This window comes from Bos javanicus, chromosome 2 (assembly GCF_032452875.1).
Source record: "Bos javanicus breed banteng chromosome 2, ARS-OSU_banteng_1.0, whole genome shotgun sequence".
Classification (NCBI taxonomy): Eukaryota; Metazoa; Chordata; class Mammalia; order Artiodactyla; family Bovidae; genus Bos; species Bos javanicus.
In genome coordinates this window covers 41,639,005-41,660,501 of record NC_083869.1, presented here as the reverse complement: position 1 = coordinate 41,660,501, position 21,497 = coordinate 41,639,005, and the positions used below count along the sequence as shown (strand labels likewise).

Below are 21,497 nucleotides of genomic sequence, written 5' to 3'. Positions count from 1 at the left end.
ATAAGGTATAACAGCACCAGCCTTAACAGAAGCCTCTAGTTTTCTGATTTCTGCTACTACAGAAAACTTAGTTATATCAAAGTCAACAAAGTCTAGTGTAAAGGAAGCCCAGTGGAGGAAAGCCACTTCAAGGGAAGAATCACCTACGGCACCACAGAGAGCCTGAAGGGCAAAACACAGACTGGAAGAAGTTTACAATTCATCTGTCTGATCAAGGACTCACTTTAGAATAATCATGGTGTCATAGAGAGGGATTTATTTTATAGTCACTCTATTTGGGGGAAGGTTTTTTGGAAGCATTTTCATGCTGGATCCTTTTTCACCTTTGACGTTTATAAACCCATCGTGGTATTGCTGGATCTGCCTTGTGGCAACCTGGCTCACACTACCTGTGGCATTGCTGGAGGTAATGCATTTGTTAAATGCATCACCTGTTATAATCACTTTTATAATAGGTAATGCATTTGTTCCTGGAGAAAGACGTTTTATCATCATGAATCACTGGGCAAGAGTGGGCGGGATATTCCTGTGGAATTATCTGATGAGATATAGCTATTTCAGATTAGAGAAAATTTACCTCAAAGCCAGTCTCAAATGTGCCCCTGGATTTGGTTGGGCCATGTAGGCTGGTGCCTGTATCTTCATTCAGAGGAAATGGAGGATGACAAGAGTTATTTTAAGACATGATTATTTTTGTGATATCAGTGAACCACTTCAGCTCCTCATATTCCCAGAAGGGACTGATCTCATAGAAAATAGCATGGCTTGAAATAATAAATTTGTTGAAAAGAATGGACTTCAGAAATATGAATATGTCTTATATCCAAAAACTACAGCTTTACTTTTGTAGTAGACCATCTAAGAACCTGCATGCTGCCCATGACATCAAGGTGACATACTCTCACAACATTCCTCAGAGAGGCACCTCCTTCTCAGGGACTTTCTCAAGGAAATCCACTTCCACGTCCACTGATACCCAATGGATACCCTCCCCGCATCCAAGGAGGACCTCCAGCTCTGGTGCCAAAAATGGTGGGAGGAGAAGAAGAGAAGCTGTGCTCCTTCTATTGAGGAGAAAAGACATTTAGCTTTATGAGACAGGTTGCCATTCCAGCTTGCAAGTCCGAGCCCAGGGTCCTTGTGGTCAAATTGTTCTCTTACTGTACTGGACCCTGCTCAGTCCTGCAATTACCTGCTCATCTATTTGTACAGTTTGTCCAGTGATATTTTATAATCATCACCTCTGTGCTGCAGGAGAGAATATTTGATGGACTGGAGGTCATCAGACTTGCATGTTACCATTTTTTAGACAAACAGCCACGTTTAGGTGACAAAGAAAAATGAGTAAGATTCTAAGGTTCACTGTAAAAGCTTAGGGACATTTTGGAAATGTTTTAAGCCTCTGTAAACTGAGATGTATTTTTGCACAACTATGTCAAATATTTCTAACTACTATTGTTATTTGTTACAAATATTTTCCCTTAATTTAGTGGGAAAATATTGCTATATACATAGTGTTTTGTTTTTTTTTTTTTTTTTACATCTCTGAATGTAATTTCAACACTGTAGCAGGGAGCAATCACTGTGAAGTAATACAAGCCAGAATATTAGTAAACAATCATCAGGCTGTTAGCAGACATGGTACATACAAGACTGTGTTAAAGGCCCAATCATACTTCCCAACAACTCCCAGACAAGAGGCAGATTTGGGGCTCCTATGCACCGGCCAGATCAAGTGCTGGCACTTAACCATGGAGGTGAAGGCCCTTCTTCTTAACTCCTCTTGGCACTGTCCCCACATTCCTGTCTATGCCACTCAAAACCTTGCATTCTGCCTTAATACCAAAAAAGAGAAACACTTTGTCTTTAAGCTGAACAAAATTCTGATAGGAAGCCCTTAATTGTTCATAAAATCTTTGCATCTAGTCTTGCACTGAGCTAGATGTCAGAAGACCACCTGGGTCATGAGGAAAATAAACCTAGGAAAATAAAACCTAGATGAGACACAAAGAGCAACCACTGGCTCTCCACTCAGAAACCTTAATTTGAATTTTTCAAGCTAGGAATTCATACAGTTTAGTTCTTTGTTTCTGCATAATTCTGCCTGCTTAGTGCTAGTTTCTTTACAGCCTGTTGTCAGGTGTTGCTTTTTTGCATTAAAAACAGTATTTATCAAGCCACTACCTTTTTAAAGGAAAGCATAGCAGAATGTTCTGGTACTGACATCAGAAACTCTCTTTTGCAGTTGCGTCTTAGTTGAAATATTTAAAATCTGCCACAAAAAAGTAAGGTCACTGTATTTTCTATACATGCCTGGGTGTCTAATTTCTGCCATTAAAACAGCAATAATAACATGCTTGCAGAATAGGCCCCATGGTTTAACTTATATTATTCTATTCTTATAGCTTTGACAAATTTTATTCTTACAATCAAAGTGGAGCCCTTTTTTATGACAGTGAGAGATCTCTTAGTTCCAGACTTCTTCCATTAGTAAAATTGAAACCCACTTTTGACCAATAGTAATTTTTAGGCAAACAGCCATTTTAGGCAATGGAAAATCTAGCAAACCAAAAGCACCAGCTCCTTCTGAGGCAAAGAAACCTGTGGGCATTGCTTCTACTCCACTGGAGTCCTGCAACTACTTTTCTTTTTTAATCATAATGGGAATGCGAATCAGAGCAGCAGAAAATATGGGGCAATTAAAAAAGCCTTTAGGTCTTAAGCAAACCTGTCCACTTATTCCTACCGTGAACCAGTCTAAAATGCTGTTTCTTGCTTTGTGTATTCTTGGCAAGAATACCTTCTCATTAATTACATCACATTTTTACTGAACAATGACTTCCACCCCACGGCTTCCCTTATGTCTCAGTGATAAAGAATCCACCTGCGATGCAGGAGACGTGGGTTCGATCTCTAGGTCTGGAAGATTCCTTGGAAAAGGAAACAGCAACCCACTCCAGTATTCTTACCTGGAGAATCCCATGGACAGAGGAGCCTGGCAGGTTATAGTCCATGCGGATGCAAAGAGCGGGACACGACTGAACACACATACACATGACTTCTACCCTATGGAGGACACAGGTTTTGCTGTGAGCTGGACTTACCATGCAGAGTCTTTCAGAAAGTCCTGGTTGTGGCAGCACTCTGTTGGCACACCATTTTTACTGGAAGAATACTAATTAGCGCCCCTAGTGACATGCCCCCACCTATATATAATTTTTCCCCCGATGCTGTTTTTAATTCTGATGGGGGCTACCAAGTAGTTATTAAGCACATCTGCTCCAAATCCAGCTGTTTAACTTTACTGGTTTTTAAGGTGGTTATTTTTAAGTTTTTTTTTTAACTTAATAAAAGAGATTTCTAATTTAGGTCTAGCTTAGACATCTTTTAGTTATATTTAGAAACAAGAAACGGTTTAACCATCAGCATTACATTTGTCCTGGATCAGAGAGAAAAGCCCTGTGTTCTATCCACAGGTGTTTATAAGGTAACCCATTCACACTTCCTCCATCTTCTAATGGCTGTTACCTTCAGTTTGACTTTAATGTCATATCCTCGTTAACCCTCTGAAGTCTAAAAAGGGAGAACTCTTTTTCCCCCCATTTTTTTACCTTTTTTACCTTTTCCCATTTTTTTTTTTTTTACCATTTAAAGATGTTAAAAAACACCTTTAAGATAACATGCAAACTTTTTACCTACCCAGAATTAATAAGCATTGTACTTGCTCTAAGAGTTATAAATGGTAACTTCAAAATGGAAAAAAAAAGTCTTTTTCAGTGTGGTTTTTTTTTTTTTTTCTTTCCAATAAGGCTCCTTTAAAATTGTAATTATTTATATTTTTCTACAAATAATTATAATTATTTGAGTTTTTCTTCTTTTGTTCAAAAAAAAATTCAAAGAAATATGCACCCCATGACTTGGAATCTAAAATTAGTAACAAAGTATCAAGTAGAGGTTAATGTCAATACTTTGGCCACCTGATGAAAAGAACCAAATCACTGGAAAAGACCCTGATGCTGGGAAAGATTGAAGGCAGGGGAAAGGGACATAAGAGGATGAGACAGTTGCATGGCATCATCAACTCAATGGACATGAGTTTGAGCAAGCTCTGGGAGATAGCGAAGGACAGGTAAGCCTGACATGCTGCAGTCCGTGGGGTTGTAGAGTCAGACACGACTTAGCCATTAAACAACAACAGAGTTTAATGCAGTTTGAATATTGTGCTTGTCCTCAGGGGTGATCCTCTCCCCACCTCCCACTGTGACTCTGGCTACATCTGGAATCTCACCTCAGTGATAAACTCAAGGGACTGTGAAATGTTTACAGTGCTGTATATCCCATTAATACACCTTTACCATTCAGAAATCTTTGAAATAAAGCAAGTGTAGCTTAAAAAAAAAAAAGATGGTACTTAGATGACACTGAAAAAAAATCCATATAAGAAAAGATAATCCTACTTCAACCAAAATTAAAGACTCTGGTCTATGGCAAACACAGAAGCAAGAGACAAGCAAGAAACTAGAAGAAAATATTTTCAAGTTATAAATCTAATAAAGGAATTATATCCAGAATACAGAACTGTTAAACTCACTATAAGAAAACAAAAACCCTAACAAAATAGGCAAAAAAATTTGGATACTTCACCAGAGAAGATATATGGAGAGCAAAGCTCAATTATTAAAGAAATTCATTTTAAAGCCACTCTGTAATACCCCCTAGGAACCTACTAGAATGATTAAAATGAAGAAGATTGGCCTTACCAAGTTTTGGCAAGGACATGGAGGAACTCACCTTGAGCCAGACATCCTGGATGTGAAGTCAAGCAGGCCTTAGGAAACATCACTACAAACAAAGCTAGTGGAGGTGATGGAATTCCAGTTGAGCTATTTCAAATACTAAATGATGATGCTGTGAAAGTGCTATACTCAATATGCCAGCAAATCTGGAAAACTCAGCAGTGGCCACAGGACTGAAAAAGGTCAGTTTTCACTCCAATCCCAAAGAAAGGCAATGCCAAAGAATGTTCAAACAACTGCACAATTGCACTCATCTCACACACTAGTAAAGTAATGCTCAAAATTCTCCAAGACAGGCTTCAACAGGATATGAGCTACCAGATGTTCAAGTTGGTTTTAGAAAAGGCAGAGGAACCAGAGATCAAATTGCCAACATCTGTTGGATCATCAAAAAAAGCAAGAGAGTTCCAGAAAAACATCTACTTCTGCTTTATTGACTATGCCAAAGTCTCTGACTGTATGCATCACAATAAACTGTGGAAAATTCTTAAAGAGATCAGAATACCAGACACCTTGCTTGCCTCCTAAGAAATCTGTATGCAGGTCAAGAAGCAACAGTTAGAATTGGATATGGAAAAACAGACTGGTTCCAAATTGGGAAAGGAATATGTCAAGGCTATATATCATCAGCCTGTTTATTTAACTTAACCTCAGAAATGTAGATGACACCACCCTTAAGGCAGAAAGCGAGGAGGAACTAAAGAGCCTCTTGATGAAAGTGAAAGAGAGTGAAAAAGTAGGCTTAAAACTCAACATTCAGAAAACTCAGATCATGGCATCCAGTTCGACCACTTCATGGCAAATAGATGGAGAAACAATGGAAACAGGGACAGACTATTTTGGGGGGGGCTCCAAAATCACTACAGATGGTGACTGCAGCCATGAAATTAAAAGACACTTGCTCCTTGGAAGAAAAGCTATGACAAACCTAGACAGCATATTAAAAAGCAGAAACATTACTCTCCCAACAAAGGTCAGTCTGGTCAAAGCTATGGTTTTCCAGTGGTCATGTATGGATGTGAGAGTTGGACTATAAAGAAAGCTGAGTCCCAAAGAATTGATGCTTTTGAACTGTGGTGTTGGAGAATACTCTTGAGAGTCCCTTGGACTGCAAGGAGATCCAACCAGTCTATCCTAAAGGAAACAAGTCCTGAATATTCACTGGAAGGACTGATGCTGAAGCTCCAATACTTTGGCCACCTGATGTGAAGAACTGACTCATTAGAAAAGACCCTGATGCTGGGGAAGATTGAAGGCAGGAGAAGGGGATGACACAGGATGAGATGGCTGGATGGCATCACTGACTCAACTGACATGAGTTTGAGACAATTCTGGGAGTTGGTGATGGATAGGGAAACCTTGGGTGGTGCAGTTCATGGGTTTGCAGGGTCGGACACGACAATGTGACTGAATTGAACTGATGGAGGAACTAAAACTCTTATGTACTGCTATTGGCAATGTAAGGTAGTACAACCACTTTGGAAAACAGTTTGCAAGTTTCTAGAAAAAAATATACCCACCATATTTATCTAGCCATTCCATTCCTAAGTACTTAAAGAAAAATTTAAGTATATACTTATACAAAGATTTGTGCAAAATGTTCAGAGAACCATTATTTGTAAAAACCTAAACTAGATAAAATCCAAACATTCAACAGAAGAACTGGAGAACAATTTTCTGTATATCTATACAATGAAATATTACTCAGCAACACATATTGATAAATACATAATTGTGAATGAATATCCCAATTATGTCATGCAGAAGGAAGCATAAAATAAGATTATATACCATATGAATTCTTTCATATAAAATACAAATTAACTTACAAAGACTGAAACCAGATTAGCGGCTGCCTGGGGAGAAGGTTTGGGGCTTCCAAGGTGGCGCTAGTGCTAAAGAACCTGCCTGCCAATGCAGTAGAAGTAAGAGACACAAGTTCTATCCCTGGGTCAAGAAGATCCCCTGGAGAAGGGCATGGCAACCCACTCCAGTATTCTTACCTGGAGAGTCCCATGGACAGAGGAGCCTTGTGGGCTACAGTCCATAGGGTCGCACAGAGTCAGACATGACCGAAGTAGGGTACAACTTAGCAGGACCCAACTAGGCAGGAGAGAAGGTCAGGATAGGCAGGAGGGAGGCTTCAGTCGCTGAGAAAATTTTGGGATTCATTGATATGTTAATTTATCTTAATTCGAATAATGGCACCCCACTCCAGTACTCTTGCCTGGAAAATCCCATGGACGGAGAAGTCTGGTAGGCTGCAGTCCATGGGACTGCTAAGAGTCGGACACGACTGAGAGACTTCCCTTTCACTTTCATGCATTAGAGAAGGAAATAGCAACCCACTCCAGTGTTCTTGCCTGGAGAATCCCAGAGACGGCAGAGCCTGGTGGGCTGCTGTCTCTGGGGTAGCACAGAGTCGGACATGACTGAAGTGACCAGCAGCAGCAGCAGCATACATATGTCAAAATACCAAATTGCATACGTGAATGTGTACCATTTATTCTATGTAAATTAAAAACGTAACTATTTTTAAAAATCAGTTAGATCTTGTCACAAGTTCTATATGTGCAATTAACTAAGTTTCCACTCAGATATCTGAGCCAGCAGCAATGCACTTACCTTAAAAAAATTTTTTTTAACTGAAACATGAAGAGGAATAGGCTAGTTGGCAGTGTGTAAGTGAATAAATGCATGGGCATGCTCACTCAGTCATGTCCAATTTTTTGCAACCCCACAAACTGTAGCCCTCAGACTCCTCTATCCATTGGATTTCCCAGGCAAGAATATTGGAACAGGTTTCCATTTTCTTCTCCAGGAGATCTTCTCAACCCAGAGATTGAACCCACATCTCCTGCATTGGCAGGAGGATTCTTTACCACTGAGCCACCTGGCGAAGTCCACGGACTGAATAAATGGAATGAATCCCAAATATACTCCTTCGTGGTGGATTCCATTTGAGAGGAAAGTGCTATGTAAAGTCTTGCCTTTACCAGTACCACTTATTCAGCTTTGAGAAAGACAACTGACATTTTTTAAACCTAGTTTCTTTACCTCAGGACAGCAACGATATCTATTCTGGCATCTGCAGGTTTTTGGTGATGATCGAAAGTGATAACCCCATAAAACAGAAACCGAAATACACATAAACATAAATAGTGTAAACTGAAAAACCAATTTATCACTGTACCAATGTAAGGAAATGCAGTATGAGCACATTAGAAAATGGATTTATTTTCTTCCATTACTATTTTCAAAAGCATTTATCAAATTCTTTTTCTCTTTTCTGAATGTTATCTCTTAGATGCGTTAAATATTTCAGTCTCAGGAATTAATTTTTCAAGGTGTAAAACTATTAAAGTAAAATTTCTATTGTTATTTGACTGAAACCCTGCTCCTCCCCCTCACACTTCAGGCCTGGAGGGCATGGAAGCCAGCAAGGCAAGTGAAACCATGCAGGACCCTGTGGGGTTCCTGGGCACAAAAGTTTTCCTTGTCCCCCATTTTCTTGTTAGCAGGAAATAGGCTTAATTAAGCCTTCAGGATCTTCCCTAAATTATAAAAGTGAAAGTGCAAGTGTACGTCGTTCAGTCCTGTCTGACTCTTTGAGACCCCATGGACTATACAGACCATAGAATTCTCTAGGCCAGAATATCGGAGTGGGTAGCCTTTCCCTTCTCCGGGGGATCTTCCCAACCCAGGAATCGAACCCAGGTCTCTCTCATTGCAGGCAGATTCTTTACCAGCTGAGCCACAAGGGAAACCCCAAAATTACAAGAAGGAGATTCAAACAGTTGCTAATCAGGGTAGAGAGGGGACAGGGAGACAAGGGAGGAACAGTCGGGAAACAATAGTGCAGCCCTAGGGCAGGGTACAGGCTCCCCCTCAAGGAATATATGTAAGAATATCTGAGCTGTTTTGCACTTACTGTTTCTCAGGTGGTGCTAGTGGTTAGGAAAAAAAAAAAAAAAAAGCTGCCTCAATGTAGGAGACTTAAGAGATGCTGGTTTGTTCCCTGGGTCCAGAAGATTCCCTGGAGAAGGAAATGGCAACCCACGCCAGTATTCTTGCCTAAGGAAGCCAAAGGTCAGAGGAGCCTGGTGGGTTAAGGTTCACAGGATGGCAAGGAGTCAGACACAACTGAAGCTACTTAACACACATGCAGTTACTGAAACCCCTGTCAGGTGAGAGAAGTTAACTGTGTGCAATCCACAAGCACACAGGCCCCAGACTGGTTGGAACCAGAAGGTTAATGATGCTGACTCCCATTTAACTCACCCCAACCAAATAGAAGAAAGCGCACCAGCTGATCTCTGCCTTCTTTGAACCACTGCTATAGAACTCCTCACTACCTTCTCCAGATCAGGACACACAGTTTCCAGACGATTAGCCTACAGCAGCCCCCCTTTGCAAGGCAAAGCTATCAAGCAAATCTTTTCTACTTCACCCAAAAGTCTGCCCCCAAGATTCAATTTGGTACTGGAATAAAGAGACCAAACCTTAGCTACATAAGGGTAATGAAAGGTTGCCTCACTGTTAATCTGAATCATCTTTTCCACCTGCCAGTTCCCTGTCCTGTAACTCCACAGCTGCAAGCACGGTGTTGACCAATTCTAACTTTAATGGTTCTAATTTGTCTTTGGAGTTCTCTGTAACATGACCAAATGCCACTTTTCTTGTGGAGTGGCTGTGACTTTCTAGAAGATCCACTCACCCGTGCCCTCCCACAGTCGACTTTCTCCTCCTAGGCGACAACTTCCTTCGGGCTGGCTCGTCCCTCAGCTCCTGGCTTCTCTAGAGTTGATGTTGACCATCCATTTCGGCCTCGCATGTGGGCTTCCTTTTAAGAGAACTCAGTTCTAGTTCTGTTCTGCAGGGGCCACAGTGGACTTTCGAAAAACAAGCACCTCTGGCCGCCCCTGGTAGACGAGTGACTCATTCTTACTGCAGAGTTGTTGTCTTTTTATAGGAGCAGTCCCAGCTAGGCTTCGAACTAGTTGTTTACATATGAGACATACATAAGTTGTGTGGCCACCCAACTTCAAGGGACACATGTCAAGTTCCCCAAGGGCTTCTTGAAATGTTTACAGAAGCCATGGCAGCAAGTCTTCGTGCTCTCCATTGGCTGCGTGGCCGTCCTCCCATCCCCACGCTGGGACTCCGGTGCCAGGGCGTTGCAACACAGGGCAGAGAGGTTTCTTTGGCTTCAGACATTCCTGCAGGAATTCAGGGCAAAAGATGCGTTCGCAGGGCAACTGCACTGGCTTCTCGGACATCTCTAAGCACACCGAGCACTCGAAATGACCCAGGAGGTTGGCTTCGCTCTGACCTCGGCCCTGCAGTGGCGCCGCCATCTTGCTCCCCGCAGCGCAGTGCGAGCTTCTGAGAAGAGGAAACCGAAGGGGCAGGGCTTTCAAGGGGGCGTCCCTTGAGCGCTGACAACTTGATTGCAGAAAAGGAAAATCTGTCCTTTCTCTGAACAGGTGGGCAGGGAGGGAAAGGTAACTCTATGACCATATTCACAAGGAAGTTTCAGGCGGCATTCTTCCTCCTGATGTTCCTCAACCTTCCTTCCCGTTGTCTCGAGGTGGAGAGAGGGCTGGTGTCTCTCACTGCTTTAGAAAGCGAGGGCCCTTTGGTATAGCTTATCCTTAGTTTATTTATCCAGAAATTCCAAACAGAAAGTCTCGTTTTAAAGCTCCTATTAAAAAGACTAAAGTTTGGTTAAAGAACTTAGCAGGAAAAAAGAATGTAGTAGGAAAAAAAAACAAGGAATGATCTGTTGAAAGTATGCATCCGTGTAACTTTTAGGTCCTGGTCATGAAGGGATGCAACTGTACCTCTTTTATTATTTTTATTATTTCATTTTTTGAAAAAGAAATAATGTCTTAGCATACTATAATCGTTTGTAAGCCAGAATATAATGTAAAGCTTATTAAATAGGTGATGGCTTTTCTTGTCAAGAATATAAGATGAAAGGAAAGTAATGATTATGGGAAGAGATGTGCTGTAATAATTCCTAATTTGGCTAGTACGTGTATCTTTAAAAAAAAAAAAAAAAAACAGAATAAATCCATTGGTTTAATTTTCAGGATAATCCCAGATTGTGGAGTTATTATCTTCAAAGTTAAAACTATTATTATAATTTTGCTTACCCTGGGTATGGCTTTCCAAAAACCATGAAATAATGGGAGTTGATATCAAGATGATAACCATTATTGTAAAGAAGAATATGCACTTTCCTATCCTTTTCATGTGCTGTGACCAGAAAGTTCCATGTGAATTTAATACAACAGAGGGGTGTATATATGATTGGAAAAATGATTAATGTATATACATGTTTAATCAATTGAATTAACAAAAATAGAATGTTCATTTTAAAATATTTGTAAATACATCATAATATAAGAGTGTTCCTGCCTTAATTATACATCAGATCAGATCAGATCAGTAACTCAGTCATGTCCGACTCTTTGCGACCCCATGAATCGCAGCACGCCAGGCCTCCCTGTCCATCACCAACTCCCAGAGTTCACTCAGACTCTTGTCCATCGAGTCAGTGATGCCATCCAGCCATCTCATCCTCTGTTGTCCCCTTCTCCTCGTGCCCCCAATCCCTCCCAGCATCAGAGTCTTTTCCAATGAGTCAACTCTTTGCATGAGGTGGCCAAAGTACTGGAGTTTCAGCTTTAGCATCATTCCCTCCAAAGAAATCCCAGGGCTGATCTCCTTCAGAATGGACTGGTTGGATCTCCTTGCAGTCCAAGGGACTCTCAAGAGTCTTCTCCAACACCACAGTTCAAAACCATCAATTCTTCCGCGCTCAGCCTTCTTCACAGTCCAACTCTCACATCCATACATGACCAGAGGAAAAACCATAGCCTTGACTAGACGGATCTTTGTTGGCAAAGTAATGTCTCTGCTTTTTAATATGCTATCTAGGCTGGTCATAACTTTCCTTCCAAGGAGTAAGCATCTTTTAATTTCATGGCTGCAGTCACCATCTGCAGTGATTTTGGAGCCCAGAAAAATAAAGTCTGACACTGTTTCCACTGTTTCCCCATCTATTTCCCATTAAGTGATGGGACCAGATGCCATGATCTTCGTTTTCTGAATGTTGAGCTTTAAGCCAACTTTTTCACTCTCCATTTTCACCTTCATCAAGAGAATTTTTAGTTTCTCTTCACTTTCTGCCATAAGGGTGGTGTCATCTGCATATCTGAGGTTATTGATATTTCTCCTAGCAATCTTGATTCCAGCTTGTGTTTCTTCCAGTCCAGCATTTCTCATGATGTACTCTGCATATAAATTAAATAAACAGGGTGACAATATACAGCTTTGACGTACTGCTTTTCCTATTTGGAACCAGTCTGTTGTTCCATGTCCAGTTCTAACTGTTGCTTCCTGACCTGCATACAAATTTCTCAAGAGGCAGATCAGGTGGTCTGGTATTCCCATCTCTTTCAGAATTTTCCACAGTTTATTGTGATCCACACAGTCAAAGGCTTTGGCATAGTCAATAAAGCAGAAATAGATGTTTTTCTGGAACTCTCTTGATTTTTCCATGATCCAGCAGATGTTGGCAATTTGATCTCTGGTTTCTCTGCCTTTTCTAAAACCAGCTTGAACATCAGAAAGTTCACGGTTCACATATTGTTGAAGCCTGGCTTGGAGAATTTTAGCATTACTTTACTAGCGTGTGAGATGAGTGCAATTGTGCAGTAGTTTGAGCATTCTTTGGCATTGTCTTTCTTTGGGATTGGAATGAAAACTGACCTTTTCCAGTCCTGTGGCCACTGCTGAATTTTCCAAATTTGCTGGCATATTGAGTGCAGCACTTTCACAGCATCATCTTTCGGGATTTGAAATAGCTCAACTGGAATTCTATCACCTCCACTAGCTTTGTTCGTAGTGATGCTTTCTAAGGCCCACTTGACTTCACATTCCAGGGTGTCTGGCTCTAGGTCAGTGATCACACCATCGTGATTATCTGGGTTGTGAAGATCTTTTTGTACAGTTCTGTGTATTCTTGCCATCTCTTCTTAATATCTTCTGCTTCTGTTAGGTCCATGCCATTTCTGTCCTTTATTGAGCCCATCTTTGCATGAAATGTTCCTTTGGTATCTCTGATTTTCTTGAAGAGATCTCTAGTCTTTCCCATTCGGTTGTTCTCCTCTATTTCTTTGCAATGATGGCTGAAGAAGACTTTCTTATCTCTTCTTGCTATTCTTTGGAACTCTGCATTCAGATGTTTATATCTTTCCTTTTCTCCTTTGCTTTTCACTTCTCTTCTTTTCACAGCTATTTGTAAGGCCTCCCCAGACAGCCATTTTTCTTTTTTGCATTTATTTTCCATGGGGATGGTCTTAATCCCTGTCTCCTGTACAATGTCATGAACCTCATTCCATAGCTCATCAGACACTCTATCTATCAGATGTAGGCCCTTAAATCTATTATACATAGAAAAAAATACTTAAGATCACTTTTATATACTAGTTAAAATTCTGTCTGATATTCTTCAGATCTTTTAGTGTAAAAACTGTGACTTGTTTACTTTCATTGCTAGTCCTGAAAGAAATGTTTATAGCTTAGTTACTGAGAAACTGTCATTCTGTATTCTTCAGTTCAGTTCAGTCGCTCAGTCGTGTCCAACTCTTTGTGACCCCATGAATCGCAGCACGCCAGGCCTCCCTGTCCATCACCAACTCCCAGAGTTCACTCAGACTCATGTCCATCGAGTCAGTGATGCCATCCAGCCATCTCATCCTCTGTCGTCCCCTTCTCCTCTTGCCCACAATCCCTCCCAGCATCAGAGTCTTTTCCAATGAGTCAACTCTTCACATGAGGTGGCCAAAGTACTGGAGTTTCAGCTTTAGCATCATTCCTTCCAAAGAAATCCCAGGGCTGATCTCCTTCAGAATGGACTGGTTAGATCTCCTTGCAGTCCAAGGGACTCTCAAGAGTCTTCTCCAACACCACAGTTCAAAAGCATGAACTCTTCGGCGCTCAGCTTTCTTCACAGTCCAACTCTCACAGCCATACATGACCACAGGAAAAACCATAGCCTTGACTAGACGGACCTTTGTTGGCAAAGTAATGTCTCTGCTTTTCAATATGCTATCTAGGTTGGTTACAACTTTCCTTCCAAGGAGTAAGCGTCTTTTAATTTCATGGTTGCAGTCACCATCTGCTGTGATTTTGGAGCCCAGTCTATATTCTTAGGAGGCCACTTGTTGTCAGAGAAGTAATGCTAGGAGGATAAAACATATGCTGAATAAACTATACCCAAACAGCGTATTTCTTTTATTATATTCTTGACAAATAAAGTTACATGATATTAACACCTGGTAGCTCTGACTCCATAAAAGGAGTGTTTTAATTTCTTCATATGTAAAACAAGCAAACAAAAAAAATCAGGCAAGGCATTGCAAATGATGTTACATACGGTGATAAATATTTTATATCTGGTTTCAGAATTGGGTCAAATACCCTAAAAATGTAGTATTTTTAATCACTTGGCCAATGAACAGTTAGGTAAAATTTGACTCAATCATGTAAAATGCTTTCTTTAAACACTTGAAAATCAGAAGCTTGGGGATTTAGTTTATTTTTGGAAGTTTGTAAACAGTAATTAAACCTGTGTTTTAAAATAATTAGATTGTTCCTGTATGGATGTAATTTGTCAAATTCCCCATGAAGCAGTATTCTTGTCTGAAAAATTCCATAGACAAAGGAACTTGGTGGTCTATAGTCCATGGGGTCGCAGAGTCAGGCAGGACTGAGGAACTAATACTTTCTCACCTTCACAGTAGCTAAACCAAAATACTTAACCCTCTAGTCTTCATTTGTTGTATCTCCATCTTTTACTCTTATTGTCCATCTTCTCTTCCATTTCACATTTTAGATGCTAAAGTGCTTTTGCTTTCTTTCTTATCTCTTTATTCTTTGAAAACCAAGTTGGCATTTGGGAAATCTTTTTAAACTTGCCAATTTACAAGCTGATCACCCATTCATTTTAAGGAGTTTCAGCCAATGCCTTATCTCAATGAGCCCTTTGTCTTTTAAAAGTGAAGTCGCTCAGTCGTCCTGGACTCTTTGCGACCCCATGGACAGTAGCCTGCACCAAGCTCCTCCGTCCATAGGATTTTCCAGGCACGAGTACTGGAGTGGGTTGCCATTTCAAGCCTTTCTAATTGGAAATGTTGACATCAAGAATAATTAGGGGGTTGGAATCATCCTACAGCAATTAATAAGAATCTTGTTAAAGATTAGGATGACTGTAATATAAGGATTGTCAAGGAGATACAAGGTAGAAAGGACTTGTTTCCAGATAATCTTTTTAGAAGTGAAAACTGAGACCAACCGCATCCAGAGTTTAATTTTCAGGATTTGGATGTGAGATCACCTGTGTCAACTTAAGCACTTTTTCCAGGAAATTCTTACCCAGGAAAATAATGCTGTTAAATTATAAATAACTTCAGAAAATTCCCCAAAATCAATTTGTTCGGACAAATTGTCTCACCTGAACAAACAGCTAACTTATCAAATAAAAATTTAATTAAGTCTGAATTAAACTACTGGGATGAAACCCACAGCCCTATAAATACCTTTATCTGATCTCCCACTTCTGAGATCTTATTAAGACTGTCAACATGTTGTTCACCTTTTTTTGAAGTAACTGTAATAAGCTTTGCTTTGCTTGATCAAAATGTTATCCTGATGGTCTTTTCAAGGCAGCAGGCAGTTGGAAATTCTTAAGTTCTGCTTCTGGAGGGGATTGTTATTTGGTTCTACATTGACCTGGCCTGCACAGGTGATGCATTCAGTATCCACTGTCCACCCTCTGCCATCCTCCCTATCTTCAGAGAGACGTTGTGGGTCTCTTCTATTCTCTAGTACCACTGAGGAAATACTCTATTTCTAAGGCTGTGCCAAAGAATTGACGCTTTTGAACTGTTGTGTTGGTGAAGACTCTTGAGAGTCCCTTGGACTGCAAGGAGATCCAACCAGTCCATTCTGAAGGAGATCAGCCCTGGGATTTCTTTGGAAGGAATGATGCTAAAGCTGAAACTCCAGTACTTTGGCCACCTCATGCGAAGAGTTGACTCACTGGAAAAGACTCTGATGCTGGGAGGGATTGTGGGCAGGAGGAGAAGGGGACGACAGAGGATGAGATGGCTGGATGGCATCACTGACTTGATAGACGTGAGTCTGGGTGAACTCCGGGAGTTGGTGATGGACACGGAGGCCTGGCATGCTGCAGTTCATGGGGTTGCAAAGAGTCAGACATGACTGAGCAACTGATCTGATCTAATCTGATCTGAAGACTCTGCAAGATTTAATTTTTATTAACATATCCTGACCAGAAACTGTGATTCCTACTATCTTGCAACACTTTCTTATCTCTGATTACTACTTCTAGAAACTACATTTCTAATAGAATTGTCTAATTTTAGGTAATTTAATTAATTTTAATGTGAGACTTTGGGAATAGATAACAACTGAGGTATCTTTGAATGCAAATATTTCAAAATTCTCTGACTCTAGCTTATCCTTGGAATGTGTTCTCTAAAAATAGGCAAGGCAATAGGACTACAATATCTGCCATTCCACTAATTATCATGGTTGATTTAGCAGATTTGCCTGGCACAAGATTTTTCTCATAAGAGCTACATGTAATTTTATACCTGAATCTCAGTGTTTATTTAAAAGAATGAACTTCTTTAGTAGTGATCTATCACAATTATTAGAGTTCAAAGACCAGAACAGTAAAGTGTGAACTCCAGATTGCTGCTGCTGCTAAATCACTTCAGTCATGTCCGACTCTGTGTGACTCCAAAGACGGCAGCCCACCAGGCTCTGCCGTCCCTGGGATTCTCCAGGCAAGAACACTGGAGTGGGTTGCCATTTCCTTCTCCAATGCGTGAAAGTGAAAAGTGAAAGTGAAGTCGCTCAGTCCTGTCCGACTCTTAGCGACCCCATGGACTGCAGTGTACCAGGCTCCTCCATCCATGGGATTTTCCAGGCAAGAGGACCAGAGTGAGTTGCCATTGCCTTCTCTGAACTCCAGATTAGCAATCTCTGAATGCAATGCATTTCATTTACTTTACACTTGAGGTCTTAATAAGATTATGATAAGGAGACTTTCCATTCCAAATGACTTCCAATAAAAATAACTTAGAAAGTTATTGTGATTAATACGACCTAAAAACCAGTAAAGAATGGACAGACTTAAATAAATAAAAACTTTGTCAGCTGCACTCACTCAGGATGACCAAAAATTTCTTGAAGGGCTTTAATGTAGTAAGTTCTGATTTTTGATTGATAAACACATGTATATTTTTCAGAAATGAAAATGGATTGTAGCATGTGATAAGTTGGGTTTTAAGATAGTATGAATAAAATATTTATATATTTTATTTTCTAAAATGTTAAATTATTTGTATAAGAGATATTTATATAATACTTAAATATTTAATAAAAACTGATTAAATTATAAGCTTGGTGAGCATGTATAACTTATTTTAGAGAAAATGATTAACACCCACAATGTATAATAAATCCTACAAAAAGTGGTATGAACATTCAAATGTTAAATAGGCAAAATAATTACATTAGAAACATATAAATTGAAATATAAATGGTCAATAATGATATGAAATTATTCTATTCTGTTAACAAATAAATAATTAAAATATCAATTGGATACAACTTTTCAGCTGTCACATTTGTAAAATCTTTTAAAAGTCTGATAGTAGCCAATATGAATGTTCATACACTGAGGATGGAAGTGTCAACTGATGCCACTTGATAAAAATGAACAATTTGGTATTGTTCAAGTATCCTTAAAGTATCCTTAAGTATACATCAAGTAAACTATTCTTAAAGATATTCACACTAACACATAAGTACACAATGATATAGAACTAGGATACTTTTTGAACCACAGTCATTGCATGACAAAGTGGCATGAAATAAATACCCATAGAAATTTGATTTTTTTTTTAAATGGATCTTCCATACAATGGATTACCTGCAGCCATTAAAATAATGGCATAAATCTACATATACTGACACTAAGATATGTTCACAATTTATTGTAAATAGAAGACTGCATGCTATAAAGCACAGTGCTTAATATAATCTCAGTTAGACAAAATTAATAGTATAAAGAGATAAGGATCTAGTTTACAATGGTAGTTTCTGGAAAGTGAAATTGTAAGAACAAGGTGGAAGGGTTCATTTTCTGTTTTAAACACTTCTTTATTATTTAAATAAGCCTATTTTATTGCTTTTATATAAAAAAGAGAAATTTCCATATTAAGAATAAACATTTTGAAATCTCTCTCTGGCAATTATCCATTTCATACTGTCACTTCTATATATTTGCCAGTTATTCTTTGTCCAAAAATTGTCATTCCTACTTATCTCAGGTATTCAAATGTTTCTCTAGTACTACTTCTTTGAAAAGGGCAGTAGGATTACTTACCATTTTATTTGGAGATTCCTAGTATCTGAATCTTTGCTCCTGAATCCACCAAGAAGATAATGTAGAAAGTAGGAAAAGGGCAAAATTAACTCTCTAAATATCTATTTTTCAGAGTTAACAATAGTGCTGAATTGATCCTGGAGAAAAAGTCTTTATAAAATACTATATATAAATATTATATATAAAACAGTGTTGTATATCAGAGAAGTTCATGGGTGCTTATCATTCCTTCTTTGATTTATGAGACTTTGAGTTTTGTTCACCCACTTAGGGTGGTTAAATGCTGCTCTTGAAAATGTCCACCTGATGAAGCAAATACCACCAGTACTCGGAATAATGACCCAACAGGATCATTATATTGGAATGGGTGAATTTAACTCAGATTACCGTTATATCTACTACTGTGGACAAGAATCCCTTTGAAGAAATGGAGTAGCCATCATAGTCAACAAAAGGGTCTGAAATACAGTACTTGGATGCAATCTCAAAAAAGACAGAATGAACTCTGCTCATTTCCAAGGCAAACCATTCAATATTACAGTAGTCCAAGTCTATGCCCTGAACAGTAATGCTGAAGAAGCTGAAGTTGAATGGTTCTATGAAGACCTATAAGACCTTCTAGAACTAACACCCAAAAAAAGATGTCCTTTTCATTATAGGGGTGTGTAATGCAAAAGTAGGAAGTCAAGAGATACGTGCAGAAACAAGCAAATTTGGCCTTGGATTACAAAAAGAAGCAGGTTAAAGGCTAACAGAGTTTTGCTAGGAGAATGCACTAGTCATAGCAAACACCCTCTTCCAACAACACAAGAGAAGACTCTACACATGGACTTCACCATATGGTCAATGCGGAAATCAGATTGATTATATTCTTTGTAGCCAAAGATGGAGACACTCTATACAGTCAGCACAAACAAGACCAGGATCTGACTATGACTCAGATCATGAACTTATTGCCAAATTCAGGCTGAAATTGAAGAAAGTAGGGAAAACCACTAGACCATTCAGATATGACCTAAATCAAATCCCTTACGATTATACAGTGGAAGTGACAAATAGATTCAAGGGATTAGATCTGATAGAGTACCTGAAGAAAGATGGACAAAGGTTCGTGATATTGTACAAAGGGCAGTAATCAAGACCATCCCCAAGGAAAAGAAATGCAAAAAGGCAAAATGGTTGTCTGGGGAGGCTTTGCAAATAGCTGAGAAAAGAAGAGAAGCAAAAGGCAAAGGAGAAAAAGAAAGATATACCCATCTGAATGCAGAGTAACAAAGAATAGCAAGGAGAGATAAGAAAGCCTTCCTCAGTGAACAATGCAAAGAAATAGAGGAAAACAGTAGAATGGGAAAGACTAGAGATCTCTTCAAGAAAATTAGAGAAATCAAAGAAAATTTTCATGCAAAGATGGGCACAATTAAGGACAGAAATGATATGGACCTAACAGAAGCAGAAGATATTAAGAAGAGATGGTAAGAATACACAGAACTATACAAAAAAGATCTTCATGACATAGATAACCACGAGGTGGTGATCACTCACCTAGAGCCAGACATCCTGGAATGAGAAGTCAAGTGGGCCTTAGGAAGCATCACAATGAATGAAGCTAGTGGAGGTGATGGAATAACAATTGACCTATTTCAAATCCTAAAAGATAATGCTGTTAAAGTGGTGCACTCAATATGCCAGAAAATTTGTAAAACTCAGCAGTGGCCACAGGACTGGAAATGGTCCGTTTTCTTTCCAGTTCCAAAGAAAGACAATGTCAAAGAATGTTCAAACAACTGCACAATTGCACTCATCTCACACACTAGAAGGTAATGCTGAGAATGCTTCAACAATACATGAACTTGAACTTCCAGATGTCCAACCTAGATTTAGAAAAGGCAGAGGAACCAGAGATCAAATCACCAGCATCTGTTGGATCATCAAAAAAGAAAGGGAGTTCCAGAAAAACATCTACTTTTGCTTTATTGAATATGCCAAAGCATTTGACTGGATCGCAGCAAACTGTGGAAAATTCTTAAAGAGATAGGAATACCAGACCACCTTGCCTGCCTCCTGAGAAATCTGTATGCCGGTCAAGAAACAACAGTTAGAACTGGACATGAAACAACAGACTGGTTCCAAATCAGAAAGGAGTATGTCAAGGCTGTATAGTGTCAGCCTGTTCATTTAACTTATATGCAGAGTACATCATGCAAAATGCCCGGCTGGATGAAGCACAGGCTGGAATCAAGATTGCCAAGAGAAATATCAATAACCTCAGATATGCAGATGACACCACCCTATGGCAGAAAGCAAGGAAGAACTAAAGAGCCTCATAATGAAAGTGAAAGAGGAGAGTGAAAAAGTTGTCTTAAAGCTCAACCTTCAGAAAACTAACATCATGGCATAGGTCCCACCACTTCGTGGCAAATAGATGGGGAAACAATGGAAACAGTGACAGACTTTATTTTCTGGGGCTCCAAAATCACTGCAGATGGTGACTGCAGCCAACAAATTAAAAGATGGTTGCTCCTTGGAAGGAAAGTTATGACCAACTGAGACAGCATATTGAAAAGCAGAGACATTACTTTGTCAACAAAGGTCTGTCTAGTCAAAGCTATGGTTTTTCCTGTAGTCATGTATGGATGTGAGAGTTGGACTATAAAGAAAGCTGAGTTCCAAAGAATTGATGCTTTTGACCTATGGTGTGGAGAAGATTCTTGAGAGTCCCTTGGACTGCAAGGAGATCCAACCAGTCCATCCTAAAGGAAATCAGTCCTGAATATTCAGTGGAAAAACGGATACTGAAGCTGAAACGCCAATACTTTGGCCACATGATGTGAAGAACTGACTCATTTGAAAAGACCCTGATGCTGGGAAAGTTGAAGGCAGGAGGAGAAGGGGACGACAGAGGATGAGATGGTTGATGTCATGACCGATTTGATGAACATGAGTTTGAGTAAACTCCAGGAGTTGGTGATAGACAGGGAAGCTTGGTGTGCTGCCATCCATTGGGTCACAAAAAGTCAGACATAACTGATCAACTGAACTGAGGATCGTATGCTTACCAAAGCAAACAAAATCCCATAATCCCTCTGCCTTTATAGAAGATGATTATGGTCAGAGATCCAACAGGTTTGAGTTTAATTCCCAGCTCTTCCACGTAACAGCTCTGTGAATTGAGACAAACTATGAAGCATTCAGTTTCCGCATTCAATCTG

At 39.6% G+C, this 21,497-nt stretch overlaps 1 pseudogene; it reads left to right on the top strand.

Annotated features, from left to right (window-relative positions):
• The first annotated feature begins 235 nt into the window (after nt 1-235).
• LOC133235556 (lysocardiolipin acyltransferase 1-like) lies at nt 236-1,402 on the top strand (annotated as a pseudogene).
• The last annotated feature ends 20,095 nt before the right edge of the window (nt 1,403-21,497 follow it).